Source organism: Podarcis tiliguerta (genome assembly GCF_965153285.1).
Source record: "Podarcis tiliguerta genome assembly, chromosome: 2".
Lineage (NCBI taxonomy): Eukaryota > Metazoa > Chordata > Lepidosauria > Squamata > Lacertidae > Podarcis > Podarcis tiliguerta.
In genome coordinates, this window is record NC_139535.1 from 58,581,662 (window position 1) to 58,605,200 (window position 23,539).

Below are 23,539 nucleotides of genomic sequence, written 5' to 3' on the forward strand. Positions count from 1 at the left end.
CCCAAACACCCCCAGCTCACGAAGGAGGCATGGGAGAGGGGGGGGGTGATGCTCTTATTAGATAAGAACTTTGGAAGCAAGGTGTCTTCCCTTTCCTTGCAACTGGGTGATCATTTGATTTTTGCAATGTTCTTCGTGCTTAGAACACACTAGTACAAGGTGTATGAGAATTATTTGCAATCACTTGGTTCTGTCATTCCAACCCTGTCAGCTCATGGCTTCTCCATCAATCTTTAGTCTCACCCCCTTCAGAAATTGTACTTAAAAGAGCTCCTAAACTGGGGGTGCATATCCCAGTCTCCTCTAGATATTACTGCACTACAGCTGCCATTATCCACAGCAGGTGGCCAGGCTGGAGCTGACGGGAGTCTGACAGCATCTAGAGGGCCCCAGGATCCCTAGCCCTGCCCTCTCAGCTCATGAAAACTGAGAGGAAGGGGGTGGAGGAAATAAGCATTGGACACAAGGTCATGACTGTCTTGGACAGGGGATGCTGGGTGAGGACAGAGCAGTTCACCTTGAAATTCCCCCCTCCCCCTCCTGACCACTTCCATCCTCCTGAGATGGCACTCTAGCTAGCCTGAGCTGGTTTACTGTCTTGTCTAGTTAGCTTCTCCCAACAGATGGCACCACTGAAACCCCTGGCTGAGTGAAGAGGCAGAAGGGCAGCCAGGCCAGGACACCCACTCCAGCAGGATTGCATGCTTGCTGATGCTTAACTGTAGCATTCATTTGAGCAGGCAGCAAGGAGGGACTAGGCAGTGCATTGAGCAAGTGGTGACAAGGTGTTGGGGAACAGAACTATGTAGAATGTGGCCTGACCTGCACCCCTAAATTAGCCTGCTGCTCTCAAGACTGTGGAGGATGCTGTCCCATCACTAGTACTGAGGATTCACTTGGGAGTCTGGTTGAGGATGCCTCCTCTAGGAATCAAAATGTATTGGGCTGCCAAAATCAGGAGCAACACATTTCAGCATACAAAACTGCCCTAGACTGAGTCAAACAATTTGTCTATTCCCAGTCCTCCTGATGTCTTTAAACTGGAGAGGATGGGAGCTGAGCCTGGGACCTTCTGCATGCAAAACTCTAGCACTAAGCTAAGGCCATTCATGCACCTGTAGGACCCCCATGCACACAACATATATTATTGCTCATCACACATCAGTATCGTTCATTTGTTCAAATTTATTATTATTGTGCGTCTGCTATCTGTATTTACTTACTTGCAACATAAAGTAGGTTTTTGGGTGAGTAAATAGTATTTTTTAAAAAAGTTACGTTGCTAAACTCCAGCTTGCAGAAATGATGACTCAGGTAGTCATTAGCTATATATCTTTAGTGGGAAAGCATTCTTAACTAGTTTTATAGATATGGCTTAATATTTTATGTTATGCATTAAGAGCATTAAAACAAAAGATATGTGTGTCACTATTTTATGTATGAAGCCCTGACCACTGACCTCAGTGAGCATGAACATTTAACAATGTGAGGGAGGATCAATTCACAGTGTTTTACATATTGTTCTTTTATTTTAGATTTCAATCAGTTTTAAAGCTCACAGTAATAGGCTGTTTCGGGTGCATTTACAACACACTGCCATTTCAAGTTAATTATCCTGAGCTGCAATCACCAAGCCTGCAACAATATCCTAGACTTCAGCAGGCCAAGGATTGCAGGACAGCTCTAGGGGTTAGCAAGGACCCTCTCAACCGTAAATCATCCCACTCTTCCTCATTGCTCTGTGGACCACTCAGAATTCCAACCTTCCTGCTGTGCCAATTATTACTCATTTTGTAATGCACTCACAGTAGTCTCTGGAAACTAGAAACTGCATCATGAGGTTAGAGGCAGCAGCATGTATAAGGACAGAGTATGAAGATATTTGCACACCTGCATGTCAGCCACTGATCACTGCTATCTGTATGCCTGCCTACTCTTACCAACTTAGACTTGCAATGAAAGATGTGCAACTGTGTTTACTGCAAGCCAGAAGAATTCCTTTCCCTCTTGCATCAGAGTATAAAAGCACCCTGGGCAGCATATTGCCTCCCTAACAGTGAGAGGCTTTTGTTTTGTTTTTTTCATGTACTATAACAGTAAGAGTACCTTACTTTGTCAAAATGAGCCTAGAAATGTCTTGTCTAGATCAGTTTTCTTTTTCTGCTGTTCAGCTTCCCCGCCTGCAAGATCTCTCACTGCTTTTAATAGGCTGGGTGGGGAGACAAAATGAAACAGGAAATTGGGCAAATAATTAAGACCTAGAGCCCTTAAAAATGTCCCAAAATGCTGCCTTGCAACACTAGACCTGCTGGTCTAGGATACTGATCTTCAAGGTGTCACATGCCCTTTTTATTGGACTTGGAAATAAACTGTATTCTATGGTTAGAATAGCTTGTTTATATCACTTGCCTTGAGTACAACAGAGAGGTTTCTGCATTTGAAAATCACATTTTTGAGGCAAATGTTCCCATTTGAAAAGACTGCTACCCTGCGCACAAACACGGTGATTCCAGTAAGATCTTATTCTAATTAAACATGCATGGGATTGCATGGAAATAGTTAATACTCTAGTTTTCTTGCTTCATTGCTTTTTCCTTAGATCCTCCAACAATAATTTTATGTCAAATTACGACTCATGCAGTATGAATCCTGCACAGATATGTAGGGAAATATTCAGCTAGAGTAGAAGCAGTCAATAGACAGTAAACTGACACAATCAAAGGAACTCTGGAAATGTAAAACATGTGAACACAGATGAATCAGAGACCCAAGCAAGGCTTTTTGGATAGAGGGCTTCACATAAAATATATGGCCACAACTGCCGTTGCTTTGGATTTTCATAATTTCCCCCCTTTTAAAGGAAAAAAAAATAGTCTCACCATGTACTTTTAGAAATTTCCATTTCCCCATAGTTCTCTGTTTTTTAAAAACTGAAAGGTCTTTTAACAATAAACCCAAAATAATGTGATAGTTATATTTCCACATGAAGAACAGTGTGTTAGTATGATGAAAGGCTGTCTTGTGTTCTTCAGTAGAGAAAGCATCCCATATTAAGGGAGAAAAGAAAAGCTCCTGTTAGACTCTAATTAGGAGATACAAAACAGAGTTTCTTGCTCCTCACTTCTAATATCACATGCGCTGGTTTGACTTACTAAAATGAAACCCTTCAAATCACAGTAATCAGTGAAACTGTATCAATAACAATGCAAGATCTTGTTTACACAGCTAAATAATGATTAATGCGTGCCATATGGAAGCATGCGCTAACACTAATGAATAGTTCTCTGTATGGCAACTGGTAATGGGTTTGCGAAACAGACAACCTGGCACTTGTTAGAAGAACAGGATAAAAGATCAAAGCATAATATTAACCAACTGGCTAGCAACTTCAAAATAGCAACATTTACAATTAGAATGAATACAGCTTTCAAATGAAGGTTCAAATAGGGCAACACTGTTTGGATAGCTTTCTAAACAGATGCGTTGGATAGCGGAGTTTGTGTTTGTTTGTTTCTTGGCCTGCAATATGGGACTGAAGCTGCACTTCAACAAAGAAATTTTGTAATCTGCTTGAAAATTGCCATTAAAGGACTGAATATTGTCTCAATGGAAATTGCTTGTAAAGTGGAGCAGGTGCACAGTTAAGAGGGAAGTACCATCACATTAAGAATCAGAAAACTCCCATCAAACAATCCAGTGAGGGAGATCAAAGTACAGAGGAGATTCTCCCTGCCCCCACACACATTGCAGCTGGTGCAGATATGGATCCACATCTGTATATACATTGCAATAATTAATAGCACCCAATGGGTTTCTTGGTGTTTTGTATGCATTCTGATACTGATGAAAATCTGCAGCCCTGTGCTGCATGCTTTAATGTTGGAATTCATTTCCAATTCATATCTAAATTATTAGTTTAAATACATATTTTGTAGCAAAAAGTTTTTATCTAAATATGACTTTTTCATGTCAGGTTTGTTGAAAAATTCAGATTAATGAGACTGCTTGGGAAACATCCTGGAGAGGGGTGGAAGGCAGGGACCTTCAGTCCTGGAAACTGCTACATAGGGCAAGGCCTATTGGGAAGGGTTGCTTAGGCCACAAGGTTGTATACTTGTTTCCATAAATAGTTAACTTCACTGGCAGCAGTGAATTACTGCCTTTATTGCTGACCTGCGCTTGACTCCTGCCCTGACACCAGGTAAGTTTCAGGTGCTAGGATTCGGGAAGGGCTACCAGTGACTGTTTTCCCAGGACTTACCTTGCCTACTGTTTTACTAATTCCCTAGGAAGGGTGTAGCTTGTTCTGGACTGAGGCAGGAGACCCCACCCTACAGCAGATTACGGTGGTGATCTGTTCCCTCTCCCCTGCCCCCACGTGCCTCTCCTTTTGTCTATCATTAGACCTTGCAGTAGGATGCTGGGACAATGTTCAGCAGTGCCTCACAGAAATGGATCAGAAATATGCTGAACTGTTCATACCAATTGACCAATAACTGCACAAGCATGTATTTATTATATATTTAAAACTCTTCTGTGTCACCCTTCATTCTTATGGCTAAAACAGGCATGAATGAAAACATGGTACAAAAACACAACACAATACAAGTAACAGGACCAACAACCATCACAAAACAATTAGAAGCAACTGAAAGCAAGCAACCTCTCTGTGCAATTTTATACATAACTGAAAAAGTGAAAGTTACATTAGCTATGCGTTGTTGTTGTTTACATGATGCACCTGTGAAAGCATTGGAGATGGAGGATATTGTATTAGGTTATTGGTGAAATACAAGTTCTGATGAGGTATAAATATATTTGTATAATTTGTAATGTTCACAGTGACCACAGATCCCATTTTAAAGTCCACACAATCCTTTCCCCCTAACCATGTATACTAATTCAAAGCAAGAAAAAAAGGAAGGTATTTCTATTCAGCAGGGTTGCCTGGGTGCTTGCAGTATATGAGATGGAATATTCCCAAATTATCTTGGATGCCTACTGTAGGTTTTCTGATTAATAGACGAGAGATCTTCCAGCAGTACCATGAAACCAATTCACTAGTTCTAAGTGAGAAGACAGCCTGACTGGCAGCTTCAATCCCCCTATCCTTTGGTAGTCTTTGTAATTACTCTGCTTCCACAGTGTGCTTTTAAAAATCCCTACAGCGCAGAGAGAAATAATAGCTGGCAAATTGTTCACGGTATCTTTCACTCTTTTGGGAACTAACAATAAAACTTGAAACAATAATGACTGGAAGAATGAAATAAGATGGTAATGCTTTCAAGACCCCAAAAAGACTCCAAAATTTTAAAAAGCACACACATATACACATAGAAAGCTTCCCCTCTACACTATGCTACAATAGAGTGAAGCCATTCATAGGCATCATGTTATTGGTTTCAGGGGTTCTCCAAGGCAAGAGGCTAGTGTTGGCAAAAGTAAGTGAAGGAAAAGGGAGTGGAAGGAGAGGGTGAGATAGTGGGGAGGTTAGCATTCATCAGACACACAAATATAAAAACTGAATTTCCTCTACTGGTGCATCTGGACAGCGCTGACCTCCTCACCACTTCACCCTTCCCAGTAAGCCACAGTAATGCTGATGCCAGGAAGCAAAATACATGTTGCCACTTGCACCTTGCTGGCTTCTCCTGGAATGAGGAACATAATTATGATTCCATTCCAGAAGAAGAAGAAGAAGAAGAAGGGAAGGAAGGTAGTTTGGATTTGATATCCCATTTTATCACTACCCTAAGGAGTCTCAAAGGGACGTGGGTGGCGCTGTGGGTAAAAGCCTCAGCGCCTAGGGCTTGCCGATCGAAAGGTCGGCAGTTCGAATCCCTGCGGCGGGGTGCGCTCCCGTTGTTCGGTCCCAGCGCCTGCCAACCTAGCAGTTGGAAAGCACTCCCGGGTGCAAGTAGATAAATAGGGACCGCTTACTAGCGGGAAGATAAACGGCGTTTCTGTGTGTGGCTCTGGCTCGCCAGAGCAGCGATGTCACGCTGGCCACGTGACCCGGAAGTGTCTCCGGACAGCTCTGGCCCCCGGCCTCTTAAGTGAGATGGGCGCACAACCCTAGAGTCAGACACGACTGGCCCATACGGGCAGGGGTACCTTTACCTTTAAGGAGTCTCAAAGCAGCTAACAATCTCCTTTCCCTTCCTTCCCCACAACAAACACTCTGTGAGGTGATTGGGGCTGAGAGACTTCAAATAAGTGTGACTAGCCCAAGGTCACCCAGCAGCTGCATGTGGAGGAGTGGGGAAGCGAACCTGGTTCACCAGATTATGTCTACCGCTCTTAACCACTATACCACACTGGCTCTAAGGGGCCAACCTTTTTAGACACAGCTTATGCAGCAGCAGCAACAACAACAACAATAACATGGACAAGTACCTGAATCCCTTACCCCTTTTTGTCAACACTAACTACTTGGGGTGTTACTGAAGCCTTGATTTGCTGCTGGGGCCAATGCTCAAAAGAGCTCCAGGTCAATATGGCAACTGGGGGGAATGATGCGAGGACAACCGATTAAGAAAGTTCAGTCAAGGGCAAGTATTTGTATCTTGCCCTGTCTCTCCTACCAAAACTTGGGATCTAAAACTGCATCCCAAGAAGTGTCTCTGCTTTCCCAGTTTTTACTTCAGAATAAGTTTCACAAATATAAGTGGGATATTTTTCCAGGTTATGTGGATTTAGCAACCTAAGGCTAAGTCCACGTGACTCCAGTATATTTTGCTATGCAAAGCTTCTACTTGCTCTTCTATTTTCCGCTAGTGTGGTGAGCAAAAGGGATGACAAAATGGTACCTTCCATCTTTTTAGCAGTTTAGAAAATGTTCAAGTTGGCTAAGTGGGAACTGAGCTGTTGTAAAACATGGCCTGAGCAAATAGGCTCCCATCTGGGATAGTCAAATCCCATCAATTACATTCATATTCCTGCAGTTATTTCCTCATTTAGCATAGATTTACCTAATGCCCTGCTCAAAGGACTGTTCAACAATGTGAGTGAAGAGCCGCTCCATTTTAAGCATGTTTGTATGCTCATAAAAACAGTAAGACATAAATCAATCCAGGAAACATTCAGAGACATGCTCTTTTTTCCAATATTTCCTTGAGCTGTGCTTTCTTTATGACCTTTTTGTTTCATTTCCTTTTGCTGGACTCTGTTAGGATACTCATTTGACATAATGTTTTTTGTGGTAAGTGAAATCTCCTGCCTTTCAATCAGAATGCATGTGGAATAAATTTTATTAACTGATTGCTGCATTCATTATACCCTATTTTGTATGTTATGTCCTTCGTTCTTTGGAGATTTGTTTTAAAACAGGTGGCTTGCTCTGAATTTTTTAGACTGCATTCAGTTGTCCCTGTCCTTGCCATGTGAGGTATTTATTATTATACCTTTAAGCTGCCTCTTCTTTTTGTTTTGTTTTGTTACTTTTGATAAAGCATGGAGATAGACAGGCATATATTTAATTACAATGACAAATGGTAATTTTTAAGGGCAAAGGGAGCTATTAAAGTGAATACACACGACTCATAGCACTGGGTTTAAGCGAACAACATTATTTAATTTCAAAGGAGATATGAAACAGATTATCATTTAAGTTGTAATTCCCTAGCTACCATCCAGGTGCACTAACCAAGTGAGGTAGAGGAACTTGCCTTCACTTTTTCAACTTTTTCAGCACCCTATCAGCATTTAACACCTGTGGTCAGAGACCTATGCTGGTTGCCAATATGGTACCAGGCCAAGTTCAAGGTACTACTATTAGTATATAAAGCCCTTAACATTTTTTGGACCAGTTTACCTCCTATATGCCCACTTGGCCATTTTGATGTGTGGAACTGGCATCATTAGAAGTGCCAGTAATTCTTATTCCACACTTGTAATAAATTGATCTTTTAGGGTGACAGCACCCTACTGACATCAGGCAAGAGCCTTCATTGTACTCTTTTTGTCACCTGCTAAAAACATTTTTGTTCAGACAAGCCTACCCAGATTTGTAGAATGTTGATATGTGTTTTAATCACAGGTTTTAATTATTTATTCTGAATGTTTTAAATCGTTGCTTTCAACTGTTTTTACTGATAATTTATTGTTTTTTCTAAACACTTTGAGGGTCCTCCCCAACCCAATCTAGCAACTTATAAATATTATGAAATAAATAAATCAATTGGCAACCAGTATTCACAACCATTCCCATGTGAAATCAATACAGGCCAGTAGGCCTAACTTCAGTCATACAGTAAAAATTGGCACAGAATAGTTTTGCTAGAATTGAGACCTACCTGGCAGCATTGGCAAGGGGTACACATATCCAACAAGGGCAACCTTAGCTAGTGACTGATACAGAACCATTTAATGGTTCATCTCAAATTTTATATGGAGCTGTTTTGCCTACAGCTGACATCACAATTCTAAATTCTAATGAAAACTGTGAATGTGTTACAATCTGCTCAGAAAACTGTTAGGAATATTTTGCCTGGGCAAAGAAAAAAATCAGCAGACAGTTGTGATTTAACACAAGGAATTCCGATATCAAGCAAATATTTTTAGTCAGTTGAAATACACTATTGAAATCCTACATGGCCTGGGACCCAGATCACAGAGGAAATGTCTATTCACACATTAAGTTGCCCTTACACTAAAAATTTCCTCAGAAGATCTCTTTTGATTCCTTTCTCTGAAGTGAAATGTGTGCCCATAAAGGGACAGAGCCTTTTTAGTTGTGCATTCCACATGCCATTCTGTCTCTACTGGAAGGCTCAGCTTGTGCCTATATAAATGTACTTTTGGGCATCAGAAAAATACTTTTCTATTTCCCCAGGCTTTTAACCTCTATTACATATATTCTGATGTTTTTGCTTTTAGCACCACCTTCTACTATTGAAAACTGTTTTGCAGGGTCATTGGAAACTACCCAGGAAATTTGAAATTTAAGAGCAATAGAAATGCATGAGCTGGGATGAGGACAGCAGGAACAATACCTCTCCTACTTCTATACAAATTCATTGTAACACAGGAGAGAGCTATAGACAAAAATCAGATGGAATTCTGCCCATAAAGTGAAGAGGCTTATATGACTAATAAGAGACTATGAAGGCTTCCTTCACTGAGCACTCAGGATAGAATGCAAATGTATTCACCAGAGTATTATTATATTCAGAGATCATGCAACAGCAATCTACTCTCACCCGTAAGCTGCAGTACTTTATCAATAAGTAGTTTTAATATTACACACTTGACAAGCTGTGACTCCTAGCAAAATCACAGAACCAACTGTCATGATAATGTGGGTTGGGAAAATATAGATGAGTTTTGTATGTACTGAAGAGGTTTGTGATTTTGGCTGCATTCAGCCAAAAGTTTAGGAAAACAATGTTGTGTTTTCCTAAACTTTTCTTGGCTGATAATTTACGCATTTTATATAATATTTCACTTGACATAAAGACATCTAGTGGAAGTTTAGCGCTCATTTCTGCTTCCAGAAAAAAAATATCCATTTGCAGCCCCATTAACCTAAAGAATCACAGGATTAAAGTGATAGAATCTGGGAACATATGCAGCTATGCAATTCTTTCCTGCCTGGGACGCGGGTGGCGCTATGGTCTACATCACCAAGCCTCTTGGGCTAGCCAATCGGAAGGTCGGTGGTTCAAATCTGTGCGATGGGGTTAGCTCCCATTGCTTTCTCTCACCTTCTGCCAACCTAGCAGTTCAAAAGCACACCAATGCAAATACCGTTGTACCTTGGAGGTTAAACAGCGGGGAGGTAAACAGTGTTTCCGTGTGCTCTGGTTTCTGTCACGGTGTTCCACTGTGCCATAAGCAGATGCCATCCCCCTTGGTCTGAAAGCGAGATGAGCAATGCACCCCATATTCTTTGACTTTAACTGGACTTTAACTGTCCAGGGGTCCTTCCCCACCCCCTGCCATTTTCATAGGGGAACAGAAGCGTGCATGTGGAAAGAGTGAGGGAGTAGTGTTATATCCAATGTCATTTGCTGTTGTGTCACACCATATCCACTGCTGTGAATGAAATCCTTTTGTAACCAAAGAAAAACTTTAATAAAAATTAATTTCTTTAAAATAGTTTGACATGTAGTATATTGGTTAAAAAAAGCCAGAATTCCATAAAGCAACAGGTACTATAGTGTGAAAGTAATATTACAAATGGTGACAGAAACAGTACAGTGGTACCTCGGATTAAGTACTTAATTCGTTCTGGAGGGCCGATCTTAACCTGAAACTGTTCTTAACCTGAAGCACCACTTTAGCTAATGGGGCCTCCAGCTGCTGCTGCACCGCTTGAGCATGATTTCTGTTCTTAACCTGAGGTACTATTTCCGGTTTAGCAGAGTCTGTTACCTGAAGCGTATGTAACCTGAAGCATATGTAACCCGAGGTACCACTGTACTGTTATAATCAGTAAAAAATAAAGCAATAACGCAGCCTGAGTAAACAAGCATACGGGCCACTCAAGCCGCTTTTGACATTCATAATATGAGCATGATCATTTGAACTGGTCCTCACTTAAACATGAATTCGACAACCAAGAAAAGAACTGTGTGTGCTGCCACTTTGAGCTCCCTGGAGAAAAGGTGAGCTATAAATGGTGGGAAATAAATCAACAAGTGGACGTGAGAGGAGTCCGCAAGTGGTTCCTCACATGGTTAGGACCAGCACAAGCGAGAACTATACCTCACCTGACATGCACCCACAGTGGCATTGCACAATTTCACATTTACAGTGGTACCTCGGTTTACAAACTTAATCCATTCCAGAAGTCCGTTCTTAAACTGAAACCGTTCTTAAACTGAGGCACGCTTTCCCTAAAGAGGCCTCCCGCCACAGTGCCCTTCCATCGTTCGGCTTCCGTTCTTAGACCAAGGTAAATTTGGCAAACCAGGACACTACTTCCGGTTTTGTGGCGTTTGTAAACTGAATAGTTCGTAAACAGGGCTGTTCTTAAACTGAGGTACCACTGTACTCTGTGTGCATAGGAATACTGAAACCACATAGATAGGGCCAACTGCATGGTCTTTCCAACCCAGACAAAAGATGAAAAATTCTCATGTTTAAGTGCTTTGGAAGCTGACACAAAACAATGATAATCAATGGAAAGCAAAGTAACAATTTATTTTGTTTCCTTTTTTAAAAAAGCATATCTGTGTTAACATTTGTTAACTTTGCTTGCTGTTACTGTTTTGAAATATTGTATACAAGCATGGCCAGAACCAAGCAAGAAAAACTGAGGAAGATACTACATTGGAAACATGAGATTGTCAGCTGCTCTGTGAGCAACACTTAGAAGAAATGAGAGCATTGAGTGGCTTCTTAGAAACACTTCATGCTGAAGCATGATTTAGGGGACATTTGGAGCCTGAATGAGGTAGCATCTGCTTGATTCTCACATTGGATACGGAAAATAGAAAAGAAAAATTCTCCTGTGTGAGGCAGAAATTATTGAGTGAAAGAAAACTTTATGTAGCAAGAAACTCAGGGATGAACCTTGAACGATTTTGTGGAGATGAAGTGGTGGCAGCGACCAAATTTCGGAGTTTCAGGGCAAGGTGACATTAGTACGCTGAAGACACTCAGCTCTATTTCTCCACAGCATCTGAATTAGGAAAGACTGTGCAGTCCCTAGACCAGTCCCTGGACACAGTGGTGAGTTGGGTGAAGAAAAAGAAATGGAGCTTGCATCCTGGCAAGATGGAGACACTGTAAGCAAGCTGTTCCTGTGTCTAAGAAATTGGTCAACTGCCTGCCCGAGATTGCACTCCCCCTGAAGGAGTAGGTTCACAGTCTGGAGGTGATACTGAACAACTCCTGGACTGGGAAAACTTGGCCCCAGTAGGTCCTGCATTAGTTACTTCAGGACTGAATTACTGCAATGTGCTCTCTGTGTGGTTTTCCTTGCACTTGAAAAACTGCAGTTGGTAAAGAATGCTGCAGTATGATTGCTGACAGGAGTAGGATCCTGTCCACATAAACCACCTGTGCTCAGAGCCCTGCACTGGTTGCTGATTTGCTTACCGGGCCTGGTTCAAGATAAAACCCTTAATAACTTGGTACTAGTTTACCTACACTTTGGAACTCACTGCATATTGACTTCTTCACTGTACACTTTTTGGTGCCTGCTAAAAACACTGTTGTTTAGACAAGCCTACCCAGATATGTGGAATGTTAAATTATGTTTTAATCAGTTTTTAGTTTATAGTCAATATTAATCATTTAAAAAAATGTTTTAACCTGCTGTTTTATGAATTTTGAAAACTGAGGTTATTTTTACAATCAAGCAGTATATAAATTTTATAAAATAAATAAATCAAGAATGAAAGGAACAGACTGGGGGGGGAGGCAAGCTCTGTTCATTTCAGTGTGGAGTCTGAGCACAATATATTAATAATAATTAAATATTCACTTAGGTAAAGGTAAAGGTACCCCTGCCCGTACGGGCCAGTCTTGACAGACTCTAGGGTTGTGCGCCCATCTCACTCAAGAGGCCGGGGGCCAGCGCTGTCTGGAGACACTTCCGGGTCACGTGGCCAGCGTGACATCGCTGCTCTGGCGAGCCAGAGCCGCACACAGAAACGCCGTTTACCTTCCCGCTAGTAAGCGGTCCCTATTTATCTACTTGCACCCGGGAGTGCTTTCGAACTGCTAGGTTGGCAGGCGCTGGGACCGAACAACGGGAGCGCACCCCTCCGCGGGGATTCGAACCGCCGACCTTTCGATCGGCAAGCCCTAGAAATATTCACTTAGCTATTTCCTAACCCTTTTAGCAATTGATAAAGGTGTACTCTTTGTTGTTGTTTTTAAAAATAACTTGTTTCCATTCCTGTGTTCATGTGCAAAATCAGAGGCAACTATTACCATCCCATAATTCCATCCTACATATATACATATATAAACACACAGATACTTGCATGCACCAGTGGTTCAATTACAGTACTCACTGAGCTAGAATTATTGGGGGGGGGGATACCTTTGTAAAGGTTAGAAAGCCTCCCCTGTCTCATCAGCAATTACTTAATTCTGGGAGAGGGAAGGATGTAATATAAGGAATGTGACTTGCTCCATGAAATCCTAAACAAACACATTTCATTTTTCCATATGTAAAAAGTGTAGCGGTCTCATTCTGCTCAATAACAGGTGTTTTGTAGTAGTGTTTATTGTTGGGATGATATTTTCCACATATCTTCTCAAACATAAAGGAAAAAAATCTTAAATTTTGGAAAATAGTTGCATTGCTTCATGTTGCATGGCCATGGTGTTTGGGGATGATGGGAATGGTAGTCCAAGACACCTGGAAGGCATTAGATTAGTGAAGGCTGATGCAGATCTTATGATTGCCTCCAAGTCAGGTAATCAAGTTTCATTGCTTTTTATACTATCACATAGATGCTGATGTGTTTTAATCTCTTTTTTGTTTACTGATTTCAAATGTTTTTTTAAAAAAAATAATTACTTGCTTTTAATTGCTTTTTATTGACAATCTTAATATTTCTTATAAGCTGCTTAGAGGTTTGATTACAATCAAGTGGAATTAAGTAAAACAAACCATGCTCAGTCTGTAGAGCGTGAGACTCTTAATCTCAGGGTCATGGGTTTGAGTCTCGTGTTGGGCAAAATATTCCTGCATTGCAGGGGGTTGGGTCATGTGACCCTTGTGGTCTCTTCCAACTCAACAATTCTGTGATTCTGTGATTCTATGTTTTATGGAAACAAGCCAACTTCAAACTGTGGTTTACAATCCTGGCTTCCTTTCCTCAACGACAGTCAAGATTAACTTCAGTTTCACTTCAGATATTACAGTAAACTATGATTATTTGAAAATTGAAGTGAAGGTTTCAGATCTCCACCTTGTGGCCACATTGGAGCAGAAGGGAAAGGTAAGCGCATGAGCCAGAGGCTTATGTAGGTAACACTAAACCATAGTTTAGCATGACATTTTAACCTGATATGTATCTATTTAACTTAGGACATGGTTTGAGGACATTCTCACTATGTGCACTTGTCCCTCCTTCCCCCTCTCCGTACACACGTACACACACACACACACACCATTACAAGTCCTGATGGTTATGCTCTTCCTCTGCTATTTGAATGTCTCTGCATACTGGTTGCTGAGAATTTCACTTGAGTCCTGTTTGTGGGTTTGCCATAAGCATCTGGTTGGCCACAGGATACTGAACGAGATGTCCCTCTGACCAGATCCAGAAGGGCTCGTCTTATATTCTTAATATTTTTGTATTAAATAAACTGTTATATTAAGACTATAAAGCACACTTCTCACTTGAAGCTGCCAAAAGATGCTTCCTGAAACTTCCCCCCCCCCCACACACAAAAAAGCAATGTGTGTTTTTACAGAAAGAAATTAGTTGTTACAAGACCAGAAAGGGGAGGCATCTATTACAATTATGGCAAAGGGTGGGAGTTATTAACAAGATTCTATCAAGCACTGATGCTGATGAAAGTCGACATTAATATTCTTATTTACATAACACATAATCACTAAAATAAAATATGTGACCATCAACAGCATTGCTAAGCACTGCTGATCTTAGCTCCTAGTTTTCCTTAGGTGACTATGCTGTCAATAAAGTACTAACCTCTGGAGCATCTTCTATTATTTTTATTTTTTTCCAATAAGCAAAATTAGAGTCTTCTAAAAATTCTGAGCAAACTTACACTTCATTCTTACACTGTTAGCACAACAGCATAACGATAGGCTTTATGCAAGAAATCCCCATTTCCCATCTTAATTTCAAAAGGATTACTTAGTTCCAACAGAATTAAAGTAATCTGCCTTAAATAGCAACTTTTAAATAAACAAAATATAATTCTTTAAGATATTATTTACATATGCTTTAATCTTTTAGATTATTAAGCTTGTTGCACCACTGCTTATGCGTTCTTACTAATAATGGGTTCAAAATATTTTTTACAAAATTTATTTATGTGATACAACATAAAGACTGGTTATTTTAAGAATATGCAATAAGTATCTTATAAGTATCCTCGGCCTATAAAGCGAGATGAGCGCCGCAACCCCAGAGTCGGTCACAATTGGACCTAATGGTCAGGGGTCCCTTTACCTTTACTGTCTTGTAGCATCTTAACTTTATCATAGGTGTATGTTTTCATGGACTAGAATCCACTGAAATCAATACAATATTGGTGAAAGAAAGGCAGTATAATTGAAAGACTATTATTCTCTTCCTGTTGTTCAGCTTTTGGCTGAAAAACTCACTTTTATTCAAAGTACTAAAAATAATCCTCCCATATCTCAGTTTTCATATACTAACCAAGTACAGTACAAACGTATTTGTATTTATAGGTTCCATTGTGACTGCATTTAAATTCATCCATAGAGTTTCAAGATGATAAATATGGTTACTGGAAGCTTAGTTATGATATCAAATTGTATTAACTCCTCTTCCACAGCAGCAAGTAATACTCAGATGCGCAGCAAATGTAAACTAATTGTTTTGGTATAACAACTGTGTCAGTGAACTGCATTCTAGAAATCAGTTCAGGATTATTGAAGAGTTTCCTAAAAGTCACTCTATTGTGGCTTTATGCCAGAATAGTTACATCTCTGAAACTAGCTCAGTGTAAGTTCTTTGAGTACTTTGAAAAGATGAACTGTTCTATGGGTATGTCCTCAGGAAACCTGAGAGACAGCAGCCTTTGGGTCAATGTGGAATTAAAAGATGGCTACAAGTGTTAAGAACACACTGTGTGTGTTTACATAGGTCACCACGCTTAGCAGAAATGCAATATATTAAATATGTATAACTACCAAAGAACTGATCTATGCCTATCTTCCAAATGTGCTGTAGACAGAGCTTGGATAACTCTGTAGGCTTATATATACAATGAGATATAGAAGATGATACTGCTTACAAGAAGAATCTTCTCATAGGCGAGGCAAGGCAATTATTAGCATTATTTTGAGAGAGAAGCATTATTATAAACTGTTCAGGTTCAAGCATTCAGAGTTGATTGGATAGGAAGTCTGGATGAAGAAATCATTAGCGCTAATGGAGCTATGATTAATATTTATTAGTGAGAGAGAAAGAGGAAAGAGGGAGAGAGAACATGCATCAGCACCCATAATTCCTTTCCTGGGCTTGTAGCAAACCCTCTAGAGATTACATGCAAACCTGAAGGGTATTGTGATAAAGATGGCAGAACTTTCTTTTCTCCTGTAGATTCTAATGTTTCATTATGTCCTCTGAGAGAAAGGAAGAGGTTTATGAATGAGAAAATGAATGTAGGGGGCAGCTCACTCCCCTCTTTCCCAAGACCCTTATTTGTTGTTGTCATTTAGTCGTGTCTGACTCTTTGTGACCCCTTAGACCAAGCACGCCGGACACTCCTGTCTTCCACTGTCTCCCACCATTTGGTCAGAGTCATGCTGGTAGCTTCGAGAACACTGTCCAACCATCTCGTCCTCTGTCGTCCCCTTCTCCTTGTGCCCTCCATCTTTCCCAACATCAGGGTCTTTTCCAGGGAGTCTTCTCTTCTCATGAGGTGGCCAAGTATTGGAGCCTCAGCTTCAGGATCTGTCCTTTCAGCAGGAACTGGCAAGCCACTCCAGTATCCCTGCCAAGAAAACTCCATGGACAAGAACAACAGGCATATAAAGGCCCTTATAGGTCATGCAATATATATAATGTTTCTATGGGAGAACAGTAAGTGTTTAGAGAAACAGAAAAATGCTGGGTGAAGGAACGTACCCTTATCCTTGGCGGACTTGGGTGTTTGGGGAAAGGTCCCCTCCCCCACATTTGGCAACTGCAGCAGAAGTATCATCCTCTCTGATAGAACTTAGCACAGTGTAAGAGGAGAGGAGAGTTTATCTAAGTGATTGCAGAATTTAGTACTTAACTTAAAAAGTGAAGGAAGCAAATGTATCCCCAGCAGAGACATGCAGCAGTCAGGACAACTGCAGAGCAGCTAAACATTTTGCCATCTCTTCACATCTATCTCTGCAAGACCACTACTACTGGAAGAAAAACCACCCCCCACTGATTGACAGCAATTGCCTTGAAGACAGATTTATGAGTGGAGTAGGGAGTTAAAAACTGAAAGACAAACAAAAAACAAGGATAGTGGGGGTGGGGGGTGGATTGACTCTTCTGGGTTAGGGACTTCTGGACTAGGAGTACAGTTTTGTTTTTTGTTGCTGTGCTGCCAGTGTTGTTAACCCTATTATTGGGAGAGCTGTGTCTGTGAGTACATCTATATTAATCTATCTGTCTGCCTGTTTGTCTATTCTTTATGATTTGTTACTCTTTAGATGATTCCCCCCCTTCCTTTCAATTCTGTTTTATAATGTACTTATGTGTTCTTCGATGTAAGAGACCTGTTAGGTGACAAGCAACTAATATGCTTAATAATTAGTAGTATAATAATGAATAGTGGCACAAGTTACGAAAAAAGAAGGAAAGTTTGTTGTATGAACAAATGTATAATGTATAATTATACATTTGTATAATGTATAATGTATAATGTGAGACACATTATAGGTATGGAACATGTTCATATCTTTGGTGTGTTTGTGAAAATGCTCATATGAACTCAGGAGGTTTTTCTAGAAAGAAGTAAAGGTGCATGTGGTAATGGATAAAAGAAAGAATCACAAACTCTGCATTATGTACATTTGAGTCTCCATTTGCTTATATTCCCTAAAAACATATAGTTCAATGCAGACAGCCTTTGCACAAATAAATTTTGAACAAATTCAAGTAGTAGTGTTCCAGGAGGAGAAATTACAGGTTTACATTAAAACAATACAATATTTAAGCAGCTGTATTATGTTCCTGAAGTTATGTTGCCAGGCTTGTAATGAGAACAGATTCTGTCTGGTACAGATTTGGTTGGGTTATATTCAAAAATACATTTGGCTAGGTGGATGGATAAACCACGGCAATGCCTGTGATTAAGTAGCCAGGCGTTCCCATAGGATGTGATTCTATCTGGTAAGTCAATGAGCTAGCTCTGCTGTGAAACACTGTGCATGATGTCTAATATCAGCATCCCAAAAGTCATCATTTGCGTTCTTTAAAGTGCTGCCCCTCTTATTGCTGAGCAGAGGCGTCAGCTTACTAGGGCAATGGGGGAGGGCTGGCACTGTGTGTGTGATGCTGTGACGTCCAGACATTGGGAGGAGCTGGGGCAGAGCCAAACATGGCAGCTGCACAACTTCAATGACCAGTGGCTCCTCCTCTGCCTCCTCCTGGTGCTGCCACCGGCAGGAGGCTGCTTCGACTTGCCTTCCCCTCCACAGCAGCAGCAGGAGGAGGAGTTCACAGATTTGTATGGATGTACAGTGGTGCCTCGCAAGACGAAAAGAATCCGTTCCGTGAGTCTCTTCGTCTAGCGGTTTTTTTGTCTTGCGAAGCAAGCCCATTAGCGGATTAGCAGATTAGCGCTATTAGCGGTTTAGCGGCTATTAAAGGTTTAAGGGATTAGCGGATTAGCTGCTAAAAGGCTATTAGCAGCTTAGTGCCTTAGAAAAAGGGGGTGAGGAGGGGAAAAAAACCCCCAGGAATCGCAAGACATTTTCGTCTTGCAAAGCAAGCCCATAGCAAATTCGTTTTGCGAAGCACCTCCAAAACAGAAAACCCTTTCGTCTAGCGGGTTTTCCATCTTGCGAGGCATTCGTCTTGCGGGGCACCACTGTATTTAAATATGGAAAGGATAAAAAGTATGGTTGGGTAGTGCAATATATTGCCTCATAGATGAAGACTTTTTAGCTATGCTATTTCCACAGTGAAAACTCAACACACACTCTCTTTTTCTCTCAAATATCATATGACTTTGCAATTTATGCTTTATCAGGCCTTATATTGCACTACCCAAACATACTTTTTATCATTTCCATATTTAAATACATTCACACAAATCTGACTATTTTAAGGATACTACATACAGGCCTGAAGAAAAAATTGTGTACATCTAGCAGGATGGAGAACCTGTGGCTCTCCAGAGGTTGCTGGAATTACCTACCACCCATGATCCCTAACCACTGGCCATACAACAACAATAACTGCAGGGCTACATTATCCTTCACGCATAGTACCAGGAATGGCTTGCTAACGGCACCCCATATGTGGTGCAAACCAACAGGTTGGGAAAAACAGAGATTCACAGCCTGCTTAGCAGATCCAGAGTTAACAAAAATGAAATTATTGCAGTAGTCACCGATGTAAAATGACCCTTACCAAAAATGTGTCTCACTTTTAATCGACAAGGTCTAGGTTAATGCTGTGAAAAGTCCAATGAAAGCATAGCCTGTGGCTCAAAGTAATTGTCAGCACTGAGCAACCACCACCTTTAACCTATTATAGATTTATTACTCCATGTGCACTGTGCTTATGACAAGGTATGTTTGAGTTAATCGTTAGCAGCCAGAAATTCTTCCTGGAGAGAAAGCAGTCAAGGTGTGTGTCTGTCCAGCATCACTTCTAGCTTCTGCTTGACCCTATAAGGATGCCAACAGCAACTGTAAAAATTCAAAACCTTTTTTTTTAAAAAAAATCCCCTTAAAGCATTTTTAAAAATATGTGATTTTGCAGTGTTTCCCAAACCCATTTTTCCCATGGACCACTTGAACATTGCTAAGGGTTTTGATGGACCACTTAATGATTTTCCTGCTGAAATTACTGAAAGAGCTTCGTTTAAAGACAATTTACATTGTTGAAAAATACATTTAGTTTTTGTAGTGAGCAATGCAGATAAGAATCAAAAGTGCTCAGCTGAACTTTGTAAAACCAGTTTAACCCCATACTTATCATAAAATGTCCTCATTTAATTTCAAGTCTCTGTTGAGACCCTAAAACCACATTCTTTAAAAAATAAAAAAAAGCCCACTCAGACAATTTATATTTGCTGTAATCGTCAAGGAACAGAGAACACAATCCACTCCCTTCCAGCCCTCCTCTCCACTAGCTGCCCTCCTCTATTACTGGTATATTAAAAAAACACCCTTATTTTGTTTTACCCTCTTTCTGCAGACACACATACCAGGTACATAGCTTGGTTTAAGAACCTAAGAAAAGTCTTCTGGGTCAGGACCATGACCCGGTTCTGCATCATGTCCTCACAGTTGCCAGAGCAATCTCCCCTCCCATGGTTTCAGGCAACTGGCATTCAGAAGCATACTGCCTCCAGCCTTGGATCCAGAGCATAGAAATGTGGCTAATAGCCATTGATAGCCCTTTCTATCATGAATTTGACTCATCCACTTTCAAAGCTATCCACCTAGCACCACAACTAGGTGTGTGAAGTTCTTGACCCTGACACTCATTCCCGGCTTCATAAATGATGGCTAATGAAGCTGGGAAAGATCACCTGAACCCAATCCAATGTTGAATAAATTCACATACTGGCCAATAATGCATTGGAGCTTTCCCCTGGGTGTTATAGAGCATCATAAACAACAGACTGAAGGGTTGCAATCAGATTTAATTGGCTCTGTGTTTGGCTCAAAAGAAAAGAAATGCTTCTGGAATGGTTGCAATAAAATTGCAGAGAAGGTCTGACTCACTTTCAATGTAACTTCATCATTGATGGGTTTTATGGAACTCAGATGCTGCAATTTTCATGAGGGTTGACAGGTTTATTTTATTTGCATGTGCTTTGTTTTGTTTCTGTAAGTTTACAATGCACACAGAGACTCAATAGGTAAGTCAGACATAAAGCCAAAACCTGAACACCTGTAACAACTGAGATAGCAGCTTGAAGCTTTCCAGCTCAACTACATTTTCTAGTGCATTTTCTCCCCCATCCTTTTTTGTAAGGTTCATGTTATAAAATATTAACTAATTATAACCGTGTATTATGGTCTCTCATCACTGACCAACAAAAATGCATGAACAATAACAAAGCAACAACCACCCAAAATAGAGAAAGCAGCAATATTCGACGATCAGAGTGTCACTTGGCTACTGCGTACCTGACTCCTATTACACAACTAGATTTAATGCACCTAAAATACAGGCAGTCACTATACTGCACTAAACCTCCTATGCCTGCTCCCCCTCTGCCTCTTCCTTTAGTCAGCAGTTTGCTTCAGGCCCAGAGCAGCTGGGAAGGATGCAAAGCAATGAAAGGGCTGGTGAAGTAATCAAGTAAGAGGCTCATCAGCTTCTTAGATTCTTGGTAGGAAGAACGAGGCAGTCCATTGAAATCTGCATTACTAAACTACCATATAAAAAATAGCAACTATTTAAAATAAAGGAACTTGTTATTTTTTCAAAATATTCTTGAAACAAGAATCTAATATGAACATTTCAGTATGCAATAATTATTTAGTGTGGAATGTGGTCTATATATAAATAGAAATGTGTGGGCAGGAAGGAAGAAACTAGATAATGGTTATTTGTTCACTGCTGTTAACTGAGCATCACCATTAAATATTGTTGGAAGATGCACTGGAGAAAAGAATTGAATGCCACCAGGACAGTTTGACAGTGCAGTTGTAGGAAGACTTCTCCCTACCTTTGGATCTCTTAAGGAGAGTTAATCAGCAGTTGATCTGGGAGATGTTTTTGCCCATTAGGATGCTGACCTGCCCAGCAGATTAACAAAGGGCAAGGTGAGGGGTAAGTCAGCAGGACACAGAGTGTGGGTTCTGTTTAAGGAGACACTCATGCAAAAAGGTAAATAAAGCCATACTTAGTTAGGCCAAGCTTTCATATAACCGAAATGACACTGGGCTCTATTAACATTGTTGTTTTGTTATTAAATTTATTACCTGCATTTCACCAGCAGGTCCCAGGGTTACAACAATTTAAAATTCAATATTAAAAATACTTTAAACAAGTTAGCCACAGGGATAAAAACATAATCACTTTTAATTGCATTGTTCATCTTATGGCAATGGACCTATAGAACTACATGCTTTTATTTTATTTTTATTTTTATGAACAGAACAGTGACTTTATTAAGTAACTAGTAATAGAGAAACTCTGTATATGTTAATTCAGAAGGAAGTTTTACAGAGTTCAGTATGGCTTACTCCTAGGTAAGTGTGCATTGGATCATAGGACAAACACTAGCATTATATCTTCAGGCAAGACTGATAAAAGGGCTGTTACATTTGCAAGGATTTTTGGCACTACTCCAGCACATACAGTGCAAGGAAGAAAATGGTGATGTTGTAAGTCTCCAATCAGACAACATTGGCTGTGAACTTAGATTAACTGCCAGTGAGGAGAAAACAAAGCTACTACTAAAATCCTGGCCAATGAGCTCTTGAGTCATCTCTTATAAAGCAGCAACCTATGGGGTTTCTGCTGGCTCCTTTCCCAGCAGTTCTAAGGAAGACATTGCTGCAAGCATTGCACAAAGGAATGCCAGCACACGGCTAGCTTCCTAACCCTTTGCCTCTACCAACTATAAAAGACATCCTAAACCATTTTTGTGTCACTGTTTCTCATTTATCATACCACTAAAAAAGAGATTCTTCTAAAAAACCTTATACTTCTGAGGAAAATAGTGCACAGAATCCTACTATTATTTAACGTTTATTCTTGTTTTACTGCTCCCCTCAAATTTCTGTTGGCTACACTACCATCTTAGGAAGAAGGCTGAGAAAAGAAGGAAACATCAGCATGCATTTTATCTTCAAATCATTACAGTGGTACCTCGGTTTACAAACTTAATCCTTTCCAGAAGTTCTTAAACCAAAACTGTTCTTAAACCGAGGCGTGCTTTCCCTAATGAGGTCTCCCACCGCCGGTGCCCTTCCACCATTCGGATTCTGTTTGTAGACCAAGGTAAAGTTCGCTAACCAGAACACCTACCGTATTTTTCCGTCTATATGATGCCCCCATGTATAAGGCACCCCCCCCCCCCGTATTTGGGGGAAATCAATTTTAAGAAAATGAGGGGAGATGGCCCAAAGTTGTTGAGCTTCTCCTCCCACACAGCTGCGGGCAGGAAACACTCCCTAGATCGTTTCCCACTCGCAGCAGCATCGGGGGAAGTTGCGCTCCCACCAAATGGCTGGCTGGCAGGCGTGCCACTTCTCCCCCCCCCCCCATGCCACTATTCATGTATTGGACAACCCCAGTTTTTTGCCACAATTTTTGAGTCAAAAAAACCTCCTCTAATACACAGAAAAATACGGTACTTCCAGTTTTGTGGAGTTCGTATACCAAATAGTTGGTTAACAGGGCTGTTCTTAAACCGAGGTACCATTGTACTATGTTTCCATTTTTGCATGTGCTTTTGCAAATAAAACATAATTGGACTATGTGCTCATTTAAAAGAGCTCAAATATCTAGCAGCATATTCATGTGTATTCTTTAAAAAAAATCAGAAAGGATACATGAATTTTGTAAAACTATGGTTTGCTATGTGTAAGGTGAAAAGTTTTGTATTCTACCTTGAGTTTATAAAGCAATGGCATCCACAACAACTAACACATGCATATAATGTAAGCATGAATGGGACTACTTTTAAAAGCTGTATACAATGTATTTTATTTTTTTAAGTATTCCCATTCATG

At 40.5% G+C, this 23,539-nt stretch overlaps 1 protein-coding gene across 1 annotated transcript in view; it reads right to left on the reverse strand.

Moving 5' to 3' along the window:
* SGCD (sarcoglycan delta) overlaps positions 1–23,539 on the reverse strand; it is a 384,180-nt gene that overhangs the window by 232,570 nt on the left and 128,071 nt on the right. The window lies entirely within an intron of this gene.